A 9961-nucleotide genomic window follows, 5' to 3' on the forward strand; every position below is an offset into this window, starting at 1 on the left:
GTCTGGTTTTAACAAATTCCCTTAATTTCTGCTTATCTAGAAATCTCCTAATTTCACCATCATATTTGAGGGACAATTTTGCTGGGTATATAATTCTTGGTTGTAAATTTTTCTCTTTCTGGGTTTTATATATACCATTCCATTGCCTTCCTGCTTGCATGGTCTCTGCTGAGAAATCGGAGCTTATTCTTACTGGCTGTCCTTTGTAGGTAACTTTTTGTTTTCCCATGCTATTTCAGGATTGTTTCTTTTCCTTGGTTTTGGTGAGTTTGAAGATGATATGTCTCGGTGATTTTCTTTTGGGGTCTATCCTCTTTGGAGTTTTTTGGACTTCCTGAATGGATATGGTCTCCCCTTTCATCATATCAGGGAAGTTCTCCTCCAGCAAATCTTGCACAATTTTCTGAGTGGTTTTATTTTTCTCTTCTTGTTTGGAATTCCAATAACATGTAGATTATTTATTTTGATGGTATCCCACATGAACCTTAAGCTTTCATTATTTTGTTTTGATTTTTTTTTTCTGATTGATCCTTTTCCAAAGAAGTATTCAAATATTTGTCTTCAATCTCATTAATTCTGTCTTCCATTGCATCAATTCTTCCCCTTTGTCCTTCCAGTGTGTTATCTATTTCTAATAATTTAGTATTAATCTTCTGGATTTCTATCTGTAGATTTAGAATCACTTCTAATTTTTCCTTTATTTTGTCATTGTGTTCTTGTATTTTCTTCCAAAATTCTTCTAAGGTTTTTTTCTGTGTTTTCTTTGGTCTGTCTGTCAAGCCTTTGAAGATACCTAAATAGAATTCTTTTGAATTCCTTATCAGAGAGTTCCAATGCTGCTTCTTCCTCAGGGATGTGTTCTGGGTCTGTAACCTGCTCCCTTGTTTCTACCACTTTATCTTGCTTCTTTGTGTGGACTGTGATGGTCTGTTGTCTCCGAGGCATCATGGTATTATATTAAGATCTCTATTAATTGTTTGTGAAGAGGAGCCAAGGGTGATTCAGGCTCTTCTTGGTGGTTTTTTTTTTTTTTTTTTTCATTGGCCCATTGGTGGAGAAGGAGGTGCTGGCTCTTGCTCAGTAAGTAAAGTTGCAGGAGGTGTGGGTGTACTTGTATCTTATGGGGACTGTTGCTGTCTCCCACTCAGTTAGACAAAAATTACAATTAAATAACCATCAAAAAACTGAAAGCACCTGGACAAAAAATATACCCTGAAATCACACAGGAACAGTAACCCAAAAAAAAGAAAAAGGGGAGAAAAGAAGAAGAAAACAGGAAAACCTGCAATATCTGGTGTTAGGGCACTAAGATAAAAAAGGTAGAGAAGGAGAATAATGAAGTAAAAAATGGGAAAAATGCAAAAAAAAAAAAAAATAATAATAATAAGAAAAATAAAACCCAAAAAACAAAACAAAACAAAAACAACCAACAAAGAATGGTGTTAACCATGAGAAAAAAATAAAAGGGAAAAAAAGAGAAAAAAAATTTTAATGAGGAACTGGGAAAAAAAAAGGTGTGAACTAGGACCTTTTCAGTCTTGCAGGTCCAGAGAGTTCTTGGGGTTCCTGGAAAGCAAAACTTCTTAAGCCCCTGGAATCTGGTAGAGTGCTGTCTCTTTAGGTTGTCTCTAGCTGCTGGCTACATGTTGATCTGTTTTGTCTTGGTTTTATGGTTTAATATTTTGAAAAGGTGAAGCTGGTGTATTTTATTTTATTATTGATTCAGGTATGTTGGGTCACTCTGCTATTTTCTTTGTGATGGTGGAATCCCTGTGTGGAGTGGATATGTGTTTCTGTTTGTTGTAAAGAGGGTTTAGAGTTCAAAGCGGGAGGTTTTATGGTAATTGGCTGAATATGGTTTCTTCTATCGAATGATTGAAATTATTGGTGGAGAAGGTGGGAGCAGAAGAAGGAAAGCTGGTGTTGCTAGGGTCAGTTTCTAGGGCTTTGTGCAGGCTGTTATTGATGACTTAGTTGTTAAAAGACCGCGGCTCAACCTCAGGAATGATTCCTGTTGTTAGGGGTCACCACTTTCTGCCAGGCTCAGGCACACTCAAAGACCCCGCTTCCAAGGCCCCTCAGTGCCAAAGAGCCAATCCAAGGCAAATTCCTGCAACTGCACTCAGCCGTGGCTTCCTCTTTCTCCCTGCCTTGTCTGCCCGCTGCATTGTCACAATCCCTTCAGAACGCTAATGGTGCTGGAGTTTGTCTGTGATACCACCCACCTGCAGTGCCAAAGATGCATGTGATTTCAGCTGTGTTGGAGTTAGGGTAGTACCTGCTAGTAAACTGTGACCCCGATATCCATGACAAAGATAAGCATGATGTCTCCCAGGCTGACCCAAGCCCACTCAGTGACCTGCTGAGAGGGGAGGGAGCTCGCCCTCCTGGCACAATAGTGAGCTCTCTGCTTGAGTCTCAGCAGTGGTGCGCATGCCTGCCTGCACCCAGGTGACCCAAATTACCAACAATCAGGTGCTGGAGGCAGATCCCTGGGGCTGCCCACTGGGATATTGGAGTGGTTGCTGATATGCTGATATAGGGTGTCTTCTTTCTTGGCTCACAGGGATCTCAGGTGGCTGCCCTTACCTGCTAGTCAGTGACTGCCCCAGGGAAGTTTCCAATGGCCTTTCTTGGCTGCCCGTCTGTCCTCTGCCAGGTAGCTCTTTCTTAAATTATAGCCTTGTGCCTTTCCACTAATTCTGCTCTTCTGTGTTTGGTGCACTCTGATTCAGTGAGCTGTTCAGAGCACCAAAATCCCTAATTCAAACTGCTGTATCTAGTTTTTCAAGCACTTGGATACTAGAGGGAAATAGCGTGGTGCTTACTGACGAGACTCCATTTTGAATCATCACCCTCATACATTTTTGAGAATAATTTTAATAGAGGTGTTGGTGGCAACTCTTGGATTGCTCCTCACCTCACTTACGGTGTCTCTTTCCCACCATTTCAAGCAAGTTAATGTTGGCTTCTGACTTGAGGTAGATATTTCATCATGTCAAGGGAATGGCCATCTGTTTCTATTTTACTCAGGGTTTTTTAAAGTCAAGAATGGAGGATTACTTCTCTTAAATTCATCTTAACCATTTATTGGGTATTATGTTTTCTTGTTGACCCCTTAATGTAGTGAATCATGTTCATGGGCTTCCTGAAGTTGAGCCATCCTGTATTTCTACATTTTGAACCCCAAACGTGTTCCTGAGACAGTGTGTCCACCACTGCATCTACTGGCTCATTAGGAACATGGCCTGGCTTCAGTCTGTGTGTGAGGGGAGTGCCCTGGGGATTCATGTGGGATGGCTTATTGTTTCTGCATTAAACAAATGAAGAATGTGATTCAATTAGAGGCAGTATAATATAAACCAAGATGGATTTATATTTAGCAAGGCAGAGACATGTGGGAAAGAATGAAACTTCCTTCATTTCAGAGTTGGAAAATTGGCTTTGAAGTGACAGAGCTCTGCTTTCTAGATGCTGTCTTCACCGCCCCCAGGCTCCCACCCAGATGTTCCCTCTAGGCACTTAAACTTCTTGGGAAAGCTTCAGGGTCCCAGGCAAGCAGAGGGCTAAAATTTTCCCCTTAGAGTTGTCCTGCAAGGATGAATGGCACCTTGAGCCTGTTTTCTTTCTTTCTAAATGGGCCATGGTACCTCAAAATCTCAAAGTCACCCAATAGGACTTGTAATAATAGATTTTAAAAAATGGTGAAGATGTTAATATGTTGAATTAATATCTCCAAACCAAACTATGAAGAGAACTTTACAGAAAAATAGGATTGTGAGGAGGATGTCTTGAATTTTTCTTAGTTGAGAAGAGTAAATGGATTTGTAACCAGCAACATTAACAGTAAGGAACACTGTCAGGCTTGGAGCTACACTTTACATTCTTGCAATTAGCCCCCCATTGCTCTCTGTTGGTGAGGTGGGCATTTTGCCCTGCTTAAACTCTCAGATTCCTCTGTATCACAGGCAGGTTGGCCAAGAGTGTTGGTGGTTTGTGCCCTTAACCACAGAGAGGAGTAGAAAGACTTGTTTCTTTCTCTCCCAAACCTGTTCTTTATAGTTGTTCTTACTTTCTTCTATTTCTTTTGGGGTTGTTCTTGTAGGAAAAGGAGAGTCTGTTCCATGGAACTGCTGTTCATTTGTTGGGAGCTGCTCTGAGGGAAAGCATTAGGAGTGAATAACTGACACAGATTTGTGGGATGACTTTATTCTGTAATAGGAAGCAGTGAGGAAACAAATTAAGGTTCAGGGTTCTGGTCACTTGGTTAAATAAAAATGAAGAGTTGTTCATGCTTTCACAGTAGCAGCCAGTTGGTGTTGTGTTGACTTCAACTCATGATGACCCTATGTGTGTCAGAGTAGAGTTGTGTTCTATAAGGCTGATTTTTCTAAAGTAGATTTTAAGGTGACTTTGGGTGGACTGGAACTGCTAACCTTTCAGTTAACAGTCCAGCATTTAATAGTTTGCACCACCCAGGAGCTCCTCCAGAATTATAAGGAAGTGTTAAAGTGGTAACATGTATTTTCCCACTCAGTAGAAGCTGGGAACAATCTGGAAGAGAAGGAGCTAGGACTATGAAAATGTCCTAAGTGTAAAGCCAAATATAATGAGCACCCTTCAGGTAAAGGAAATTTTTGATGGCAGAAAGAGTTAAGTATTTCTGAAAAATAATTTGGACTTGGGACTCTGGATTTCTCTGATCTCTTTTTCTAAAAGAGTGTGATGTCGTTTCTGAAAAGAAAGAATACATTTGTTAAAATGCATGATGTTTTTCCTAGTAATTAGGCTTTTCCAGAAAAGAAAAAGTATTGTAACTTTGTTTTGTCTTTCCCCTCTCTCCCTCTTGGAATCTCACATACTGGGGCTAAGCTGCTTCAATCAAGGACCATCATTCACACAGGGGCAGGCATATGAGAATAAGACTGTTACAGGGGGTCTTCTGCAATCATGGTGTTTTATGATGATTAGGAAAAATTAATAACTTCCTGTAAAAAGTGGGTTCTAAGAATTGTTTTCTTCTCTAGACCTCTAGAAAAATTCAGGGATATTATGTGAAGGAAAAAGAGTTTATGCAACTCTTCTTAGCCTACCCTTTATTTTTGTATTCAGGAATCAGTGGAAAAAACAGACCTTTTCAAGATCACAGACCTTGTGGCAGTTCTGACATGCTCTTGCCTGTGTAGAGAAAGCATGTAAAGACAGATTAAATTATCTAATTAAAATAATGACCACAAAGAGCCTATTTATTTTGGCTCAAGGAAGGTCAGCTTGGCTGCTTCCTTCTGTTCTGCTGAGGGTTCCTCCCTCCATAGACACACACAAGGCCCATGGCAACTCAGTTTTGGGAAGTGTCGGGGTGATCAGTGTTCATCAGTGGGGACAGGGGTCAATCTAGCTGGGCCTAAGATCACTCTTTAGAACTCTTTAGGCACTGTTTTAATTTTTTTTATTTTTTGGCCTATTCACTACAGAAAATTAAATGTGAGAAATCCAGGCAATTATTATTTTTAGCCTACACAAAAATTGACCACTGGTTTGAGTGACTGAACTGACTTGTAGTCTTGTTTGGGTGTTTTCACATTATGAAGCTAAACCCTAGGAACCACAGAACATATAACTAGTAACATGTAAAAAAATGCTAGAAGAAATTTTTTTTTGCTGTTTCCACATCACGAGATATCTATTTTGACTAATTTTTCATGAACTCTCTTGGGTATATTGGTGTTGTCTGGGCATAGCCTAAATAAAGATATTATTAAAGAGCTGTGGTCTTTTTGTGGTCTCCAGGCTGCTGCTTAGAACACTGCCAAAAGGGCATGAGGGTGGCTTCCTCTGACCTCCTATAACTTCACAAGGGGGAAGGAGAATCCAGAACAACATCAACAGCCCAAGGCTTATTCCTATGAGGTGAAGGCCGACATGCCACCATTCTTGGACCTTCTTGCCAATTTTGACACCAACTATCCCTCCCACAGCACTCTCTACGTCTCTGCAGGGTTTGATAATTCATTGCAATAGCCAAAGATAACTCACAGACAACACTCATGATTATGGGATATATTTGGGTAGCAAATGGTTTCAATTCCGGTTAAAGAAAGCTCAGGGTACAATTTTTTAATCAGGACAACCTCCTCTTGGCCATGCCTGTAGGCACACCTCTCTGGCCCTTGGCTTGGCCTCTGCCTTGCTTGGGCAAGTGTTAAGCTCTTTTAGTTGTGCCAATAGGTGCATTCCACTCTGCCAACAAGGCTCCTGTCTAAAGGACTCAGCTTCCTCACTCTGTGGGTCAGCATGCCTGTTGCTCTGTCTTATGCCAGTGTCTTGGTCTGCTATGTCTGCTGCCGCCATCTCTCTCTGCCGTTGTCTTAGTTCAGGGATCTTGGGTCTAATGACAGGCTCTACTCCCAGTTCTTTTCTTTTGATGGCAGTGAGATCTCCCTTTTCACCTCTCAAACAAAGCAAAGCAAAGCAAAGCAAAGCAAAGCAAAGCAAAGCAAAGTAAAACAAAACACCTACCAAACCAAACTCACTGTCATTGAGTCAATTCCAGCTCATAGTGACCACTATTGGGTTTCCAAGGCTGTAAATCTTTACAGAAACAGACCCTTTCATCTTTCTTCCGCAGAGCAGCTGGTGGGTTCAAACCGTCAACCTTTTGGTTATCAGCCAAATGCCTTAACCACTACAGCACCACAAAACACAAATGCAGCCAGTGCTGTGGAGTCAGATCCAACTCATAACGACCTCTCCTTGGGTTTCTGAGGTGGTATCACTATGGCAGTAGATTGCCCAACTTTCCTTCTGAGGAGTGGCTGGTGGGTTTGAACCTCCGGCTTTCTGGTTAGCAGTCTGGAGCACTATGCCATCAGAGCTCCCATGCCACCAGAACTCCCACTTTTTTGCCTCTGGTATGGTTCATTTTAAGCCTAGTGGAATCACAAAACTGACCAATTCTCATGTTAGGATTCCATACACCTTTTTTCCATGGTCCTACCCCTACAAGGGTACCACGTACCTTATTTACATTAGCAAGCTACCCAATCCCCTTGGTGGGCCACAATCACCGCATAGTCCTACCTAGTCATTTGGTGGGAGTCACAAAGACCCTGGCTAGAAGAACCATATTTAGTAATTCACTGCACTGCACACACAGAGTATTAATGATGTTTCATCTTATTTCAAATGAAATCAGCTTTCTTTGGCCTGAGGTAGTATTTTGGGGAAAAAATTTGAATATGCTATGCATGATTCGGGTCCAACTTGAGGGCACATGACAACAACATGCATGATTTAATTTAAATGCAGGCATAGGGGATGGATTGAGCCTGTTGTTGCCTGTAAAGTGCAGTGTGTGAAAACATTTTTGTGGAGATACTTTTGGTTGCAGTTATTCAGTAAAATGCACTCTTTTGGAGGTGTGTTTAATATCCTGCAAGTCTTTAGAATATAAACCATAACCTCTAAAGGTTAGAGTGTGTAGGTTCATGCTTTTTTTCTCCTGTGGAAAGGCGTTCCTGCATAGTGCAAATGTTTAACATGCTCAGATACTAACTAAAGGTTGGTGATCCAAATCTACCAAGAGGTGCCTTGGAAGAAAGACCTGAGATCTACTTCTGAAAAACCAGTCACTGAAACCCTATGAAACACCATTCTACTCTGACACACATGATGTCACCAGCAATTGGAGATGACTCAACAGCAGCTGGTTTCATTGGTTATGCCCAGATGAGGGGCTTCTGTTTGAGCACTCTTCAGGAGGCGGGCCACAATTTCTGCTGACCCTTGAAGGAGATTCTTGTAAATGAAGGGGATGTGTTACAGCTGCAAACAGGCTGCAAAATCCAATGCTATGCTCATGTTCATTTTTTCCTTCAACATTTAATGACTGTCTACTATGTGATATAATTTTTGGATACTCAATAATATATATTAATTAATATTTTTCTGAAAAAAGTTAAACTTCTTTCTGAAATTATTTTGCTTTGGGATATAGAAAGAGGGAAGGAAAGCAAAGTGTCAGCTTGGGAAATTTTTAACAAAATATTACCATGATTATTTTCAAGTTGGGGTGCTCTTCATTCCTTTGTGTAGATCTAGATTCCCATCTGGTATCATCTGCCTTCTGCTTAAAGAATTTCCTTTAACATATCTTATAGTGCAAGGTTGGAAATTAATAATTTCAGCTTTTGTATATCTAAAAAGTCTTTATTTTGCCTTCCCTTTTGGAAAGAATTTTTTTTTTTTCTGATAAAGAATTACAGCTTGAGAGTTTTTTTTGTTCCCCCTCTCCCCCATTACTTTAAAGATGTTGAACCACTGTCTTCTGGCTTGCATTGTTTCTGAATAGAAATTTTCTGTCATTCTTCTCTTTTTTCTCTTAGGTAATACTTCATTTTTCTGAGTTTGAAATTTTCCTCTATCACTGTTTAAGCAATTTAATTATGATATATCTTGTTTTCTTCATGCTACTTGTGTTTTGAATTTATTGAATTTCTTGGATCTGTTGGTTTAGATTTCTCATCAAATTTAGAAAAAATGTGGCTATTATTTCTTCAAATATTTTCCTGCTCCTATCACTGGGAATTCTAATTACACATACATTAGGGCTCTGAGTCTCACAACTCAGTGTTGCTCTAGTTTTTTTTAAGGCTTTTTTGCATTCAGTATTTCATTTTAGATAGTTTATATTGCTAGGCTTCATGTTCATTAAAGTTTTCTTCTGTGGTTCTACTGTTAATATAATCTAGTGTATTTTTAATTTCAGATATTATATTTTTTATCTCCAGAATTTTGATTTGGATCTTTATTGTATCTTCTATGTCCCTCCTTAACCTGTTATGCCTTCATCAACTTTCTTGAACATATGGAATGTAGTTATAATAACTGTTTTAATGCCCTTGTCTACTGATTCTATCATCTGTGCCACTCTAAGTATTCTTTGATTGACTTTTCTTTTCATTCTTGGTTGTATTTTTCTACATTTCTGGTAACTTTTAATTGGATTCTAGATAGAAAATATACATATATTGTGGTAAAATATATATAACAAAAAATTTGCCATTTCAGCTAATTTGTAAGTGTATAATTCAGTGACATTAATTACATTCACCATGTTGTACAGCCATCACCACTATCTATTTTCAAAAGTTTTTCATCACTTAAAACAGAAACTCAGTACCCATTAAGCAATAACTCTCCATTTCCCACTGCCCCAATCCCTAGATTTCACAAATAAACTTCTGTCTCTATGCATTTGCCTATTTCAAATAAGTGAGCTCATATAATATTTGTCCCTTTATATCTGACATTTCAATTAGTATCATATTTTCAAGATTCATCCATGTCATAGCTTGTGTCAGAACATTTCTCTTTATGACTGAATAATAGTATTCTATTGTATGGCTATTCCACATTTTGCTTATCCATTATCCATTAATGGACACTTGGATCGTTTCTACCTTTTGGCTACTGTAAGTTTTACTTGGTAGTTTTTTTTTTTTTTTTTTTTAAGTATTTAAATAGTTTTGAGCTTCAGTCTGGGATGCAGTTTAGCTGTATGATTCTTTTGAGAATTGCTTTTAAACTTCGTTAGGTGGGACCAGAACAACTTCTGGTCTAGAACTAATTTCCTGATGGTGCAGTAGTTAAATGCTTGGCTGCTAACAAAAAGGTTGGCTGTTTGAACCAACAGTTGTTCCATGGGAGAAACATGTGGCAGTCTGCTTTTGTAAGGATTTATAGCCTTGGAAACCTTATGGGAGATTTCTATTGACGGCAATGGGTTTTGATTTGGTTTACTGAGGTAATACCTTCTTGAGTATTATAATTGATGGCCTGTATGTGATACCAGTTTTCCTATTCTGACTGGTGGTAACGTGAAGCAGGCCAAGACTGTATGAACTCCTCGGATTTTTCAACCTGCTTCTTTCTCATGGTTCTTTTTGGTACCTCAGGTAGT

The sequence above is a fragment of the Orycteropus afer genome, unplaced genomic scaffold, assembly GCF_000298275.1.
Source record: "Orycteropus afer afer isolate SDZICR_OR568_19922 unplaced genomic scaffold, OryAfe1.0 scaffold00232, whole genome shotgun sequence".
Taxonomy (NCBI): Eukaryota; Metazoa; Chordata; class Mammalia; order Tubulidentata; family Orycteropodidae; genus Orycteropus; species Orycteropus afer.